The sequence below is a fragment of the Danio rerio genome, chromosome 4 (genome assembly GCF_052040795.2).
Source record: "Danio rerio strain M-AB ecotype USA chromosome 4, GRCz13ab, whole genome shotgun sequence".
Taxonomy (NCBI): domain Eukaryota; kingdom Metazoa; phylum Chordata; class Actinopteri; order Cypriniformes; family Danionidae; genus Danio; species Danio rerio.
Window position 1 is genome coordinate 36,070,223 of NC_141024.2, and position 6,110 is coordinate 36,076,332.

At 38.7% G+C, this 6,110-nt stretch overlaps 1 non-coding gene across 1 annotated transcript; it reads left to right on the forward strand.

Annotated features, from left to right (window-relative positions):
- The first annotated feature begins 778 nt into the window (after window positions 1–778).
- trnat-agu (transfer RNA threonine (anticodon AGU)) lies at window positions 779–852 on the forward strand. The gene has a single exon. It is a non-coding gene; the product is annotated as a tRNA-Thr (tRNA).
- The last annotated feature ends 5,258 nt before the right edge of the window (window positions 853–6,110 follow it).

The following is a 6,110-nucleotide window of genomic DNA, read 5'->3' on the forward strand; positions in this document are numbered from 1 at the left end:
TTTTCCTCCATTTCGTGGGTCCAAATAAACCGAAAAAGAGCGCTTTTAACTTCTCCCCCAGCCTCCCGCTGGCCTGCAGCAGGTACACACACGCACACACAAGTGAAAGCTGCTCTCTCATTGGCTGTAGGCGAACGCTGATGTTATTTTCAGTCAAAACTCAATTCAAACGGCATGATTTGAATCGCCGACAGCTCCAGATATTCAGCATGCCAAATATCTCACAGGCATCGGCGACTCATCGGCGATTCTCTCAGATCGCGTCTTTGATAGTTCATACTGTGTGATTGTCACTCACGTGCACGAGCGGCGATTTGCCTGTGATTTCAGGCATTTGTCGGCGATTTCTCAAAACCTGTCGGCGAGCCAAAATCAGGGCTAAAATCACGCAGTCTGAACTAGGCATTACAGTGACACCTCTGTTATCAAAAAACAAAATAAGAGATTGCTGCTCTTCACTAAATAACTGTAGTAATGCTAATCAATATTTAAATACAGTAAAAAGTGAATGGGATTTTATAACTTTATTTATTTTCTGTATAGGCCATTGGTTTTATTAGGCAAAATATTTTGTGTTATTGTTAATATTTTCTAATGTTTGCTATGTCTTCTTTTTAAAGCTAATTGTTGTCCCATATTTTTACATCACAGTGTTGAGCGGTATGGCATAACATGGTTTGCTAATCAATAAATAGCAACCTCTTTGGTTGCTATTTTAAGACTGGCTGTCTTTTTTTAGTCTCTTTGTGCAAAAACGTCTTGCCCTGTTTTCAGCATTGGTACTGTGGCTTAGTTGGTCAAAGCGCCTGTCTAGTAAACAGGAGATCCTGGGTTCAAATCCCAGCAGTGCCTAATGTACAGTTTCCAGAGTTGCTTCTTCTCAAGATTTACAAGTGTTTACGCAGCAAGCTGTTTAGCAGTGTGGTACTTAACAAAACTCAAATCCTTAAGAACGCTGCTTGTTCAAGAGGGCTTTGGACAATGTCTTTATAAAGCATGGTGTGGTAATGCATAACCAATTAGACTTTAATATTTCAAGTCCAGACATTCACACATGCAGCGCTACCGCTGTAAGTTGTTTTTTTCTTTTTTTGATTAAACAATTAGCTCCCGTCTGACGCTGTGGCTTAGTTGGTCAAAGTGTTTCTCTAGTAAACAGAAGATTCTGGGTTTGAACCCTAGCAGTGCCTAGTCTGTAGTGAGATTGGCTTTTATAGGCCAGAGAGTACCAAAAAGTGCTTTCTGTGGAACAGTGCTGGAGCACGCAAGCTCTCCGGTGCAATCAATAGCGTCGGACTTCTAGGCTATGAGCTGAGTCATGCAAAGGTTGTGGGTTCGAGTCCCACCAGAGTCGCAAGTTTTGCCCCTTTTCTTCACTTGACTTAGGTGTGAAGAGTTTCCATCATTTTACGCATCTGTACATCCAGTTTTGCTTCTTTCCTTCATTGCTCAGTGCAGGCTTAGATACTAGGAGTACTCTACAATGAAGCTGATGACTTACAGTTTTTTCTTAGTTGTTTACACACAATTACTTGTACTACAGACACAATTTCTACAACATGTGTAACTGATGCACCAACCCCCTGAACCAATTCTGCTAAACTACAAGCACAATTCCTGCTTTACACTCAAATTGCAGGTTTACAACACACTTTTTTCAAAACACTACACACAATTTTTTGCATATTACACAATTTTCATGCAAAAAATCTTTTGTTTTCACAAGGAACACACTGACAGTCTGTTTCTTAACAAAACTCAAATCCTTTAGAACGCTGCTCGTTGAAGAGGGCTTTGGACAATGGCTTTATATCGCATGGTGGGGTAATGTGTAACCAATTGGACTTTAATATTTCAAGTCCAGACATTCACACGTGCAGCGCTACTGTTGTAAGACAGGGGCAAAACAAATTGTCCTTGTCTGTCGTTGAGCCTTAGTTGGTCAAAGTGCCTGTCTAGTAAACCGGAGATCCTGGGTTTGAATCCCAGCAGTGACTTGATTGCAGTGAGCTGTTCTTTTATGGGTCAGAGAGTACTCAGGCTTTGTGGTGCAATGGATAGTGCAGTGGACTTCTAGGCTGTGAGCTGAGTCATTCAAAGGTTGTGGGTTCGAGTCGCAAGTATTATCCATTTTCTTCACTGACTTAGGAGTGGTGCGTTTCCATCATTATAGGCATCTGTTCATCCAGTTTTGCTTTTTTTCTTTCATTGCGCAGTGCAGGCTCAGATACTAGGGGTACTCTACAATGAAGCTGATGACTTAATTGAGCTGTTTTAAATAAGGGAGATTGGAAAGCGGTGCAGGGCAGAGTGGGCTTAAAAAAAGGCTCGAAGGCAACCTGTGGTTTTGGGGAAAAGTGACTGCCACCTATTGTTGAGATCAAGCCTTTTGGGTTTGTCGTACAAAACCCTCTTTATGCATGTGCAAAGTAACTGAGTAGAAAGCACAGTAAATTTTGCTCCCCCCCACTGTCTTAGATGAAACTTCGTTTTGTTTTTTTCTTTTAGTGTTAAGACTAAGTTGGCCAGAGCACCTGTCTTGGGAACAGCAGGTGCTAGGTTCAAATCCAAACTGCACCTTTCCCTCAGATTATGGGAGAGTGGCTTTACTGATCTGAAAATCTTTCAATGGCCGATAGCATATGTTTGTCCAGATTTCCATTTTCTTTCCATCTTGTCAGCATTTTCTGCATCCTGACATGCTGGTTTTTGTGTTTTATTGTTTTTTCTTCATCAATTTTTGTTATCGGGCAAATGTCTCTTACAGTTAAACAACCTCTTTTGGTTGCCATTTTAAGACTTGCTGTCTTTTTTTAGTTTCTTTGTGCAAAATCATCTTTCCCTTTTCAGCGTTAGCGCTGTCGCTTAGTTGGTCAAAGTGCCTGTTTAGTAAACAAGACATCCTGGGTTCATGTAGTGCCAAATGTACAGGTGCCAGAATTGCTTCTTCTTAAGATTTACAAGTGTTTACGCAGCGAGCTGTTTAGCAGTCTGTTTCTTAAAAAAACTCAAAACCTTACAGGTTTTTCCAATTGTTTACACACAATTAATTGTACTTCAGACACAATGACTACAACTTGTAACATGCACCAACCCCCTGAACCAACTCTGCTAAATTACAAGCACAATTCCTGCTTTACACCCAAATTGCAGGATTAAAACACATTTTTTTCAAAACACAACACACAATTCTCTGCATTTTGCACAATTTTCATGGAGAAAATATTTTGTTTTCACAAGGAACACAGTCATTCACAATTGTAAAGTCAGTTGTCCTACTTTGCATACTGATTCATCATATAGGTAAACACCTGTCACACAGAATTGCAATTTAGAAATCAGAGCTCATCTGGTTCATAACTGGTTCTCTGCCTACCCATGTTTTTTAGTTGTTTATCTCCCTCCATATTCTCCATTCCTCAAACCTATTGAGGTCTTTTTTTCCTGCCTGGAGATGTTAAGTGTATGACCGAAATCCACACACACGTATACCCCTTCTCCAAGCTATAGCTGATGATGCTTTTCGTGGCTGGATTCGCCATGCAAAGTGACATTTCCCCCGCTGCCTGGCCAGACCAGACCAAAACAGAAAAGAGGATGTAGACCATGTTATCTGCAACTTTGTGTTGGTTGTAATGTACACTGTGTATACTGTATTTATGGGGAAAATACAGTAAAATATATTTGGTATTTGTTTGTTTTGTATAAAAACAATATTCTGAAATATTTTACAAAGCACTTCTGTAGGCCTACTGTCTGTAGTACAGTCTATTCCAATTGTTTACACACAATTACTTGTACTTCAGACACAATAACTACAACATATAACTGATGCAACAAACCCCATGAACCAACTCTGCTAAACTACAAGCACAATTCCTGCTTTACATTCAAATTGCAGGTTTAAAACACCTTTTTTTAAAACACTACAGACAATTCTCTGCATTTTGCACAGTTTTCATGCAGAAAATCTATTGTTTTCACAAGGAACACACTGTCATTCACAATTCTAAAGTCAGTTGTCCTACTTTGCATACTAACTCATCACATGAGTAAACACCTGTCACACAGAATTGCAATTTAGAAATCAGAGCTCATCTGGTTCATAACTGGTTCTCGGCCAACTCATTTTTTTTTAGTTGTTCATCTCCCCTTCCATATTCTCCATTCGGAGAATGTGGATAGTATGGTGTTTTTGAAGAAGATCTTTCACTAGTCTACACTGCAGTTATTTATTTAATTTTAGTTTACTTAGTTAAGATGGCTGCACTAAAGAGAATAGTTTTTTATTCTGACTAGTCTATATTGGAGGTATTTATTTAATTCTAGTTGTTTACTCGGGTATCCTGACTGTACTAAAAATGCGATGACAAAGTTAATAAAGAAAAAGTTAAGATGTTCTTGTTATTAAGTGAATTGTCCCTTAGCATTGCTGTTAGCATGACATCAACCCTAACCCCACAGCAAACAGAAACCGAACCGTACCGAACTGAATCGTGGCTCCAAAACCGTGAACCAAACCGAACCGTGCCTTTTGTGTATCGTTACACCCCTAGAACTGAGGGTAACCATTTATGGTATAATATGGTATGATCCAGGCTCTTGTAAAAACAGAGCCTGGAAGAGGGGATTGAAAGAAATATCCATGTAGTCACTCTCCAAATATTCTGTTTTGTAACTGTTCATCTTCCCTTCCATATTCTCCATTCCTCAAACCTATTGAGGATTTTTTTTCTCCCTGGAGATGTAAAGTGTATGACCGAAATCCACACACACGTATACCCCTTCTCCAAGCTATAGCAGTTGATGCTTTTCGAGACTGGATTTGCCATGCAAGGTAACAAGTCAGAAATCCTCATTTAACAATTGAGTCAGAATATACCTTAAAAAGCTGAAGCATTGAAGCAGAGCTTTTGCTTCATTTGGACTCTGGACTTCTGCAAGGGTTCATCCAGGATTTGAACCCGGGAGCTCTCGCACCTTAAGCGAGAATCATATCCCTAGACCAACAAGCCACTGCAAGATCGCACCGTACATGGCAAAACTATCTGCTGACAAACCAGCATTCTCAGAAAAAGGCCTCTGTGTAAGCCACAACGCCTTTACAAAACAGCGGACAACTGTAAGGGCTCAACCAAAATTTGAACCTGGGATTTCTCACGGCATGATTGAGAATCATACTTCTAGACCAGCAAGCCACTATGCAAGGAATGATTTATGTGGTGACACTATCTGGGGTCCGTTCTTTGTACCTCGCTTAAATGATCTAAGATGATTTGGCAGATCCTGGATCTTTTCATCTCGATAACTGATCTCTCGCTAATTTGGTTCTTCAAACAAGTTCGCGAATCAGATTAGAATGTCTGGATGAACTGATCTGAGATCGCTGCATGTGTTGTGAAGGACAGATCTATCGATCCTCGAAATCATGAACAGCAATGCCATGATTGGCTGACGGCACATCAGCGTATTGACATCATCTGATTAATATTCAATAGTCCATGTGAGCAAAATTACATCAAACTAGCAGTAAACAGTTGGTTAAATTTGAAACGCAATAACCTTCCACATTTGTTTTGAGCTGCAGGCTTTACACTTTCATGTGTCAAGACAAGAGTATTCATCATGTATTTTAATGCATATCAGTGTATTTAGTTCTACATTTAGAGAAGATTTTCTTTATTATAGTAGCCGGTTTTTTAATCAGTGTAAAGAAAAACTGGTTGTTTACAAAAGCATTTTAATATTGATAAGGCATCTGCAACTTTTGTGAAGCATCAAATCACTGGCATATTAACTGTCAAAACATGTTTATGACTGCATAAATGTATTATTGCTTTTAAAAAAGTCACATATTGTGGATTTCTATAATACACAATTTGTACTAAAGTAATTTAAAAAGTTCATGTCAATACATTTTCTCTTTGCACCACCAGGTGGCAGTATTTATTGTATTAGTAACTATAAACTATATATATATATATATATATATATATATATATATATATATATATATATATATATATATATATATAGTTAAAAATATTTACCATTTTCCCAAGTTAATGTAACTACTACTGTAAGAAAATATTAGAATTCGGTACTTACTT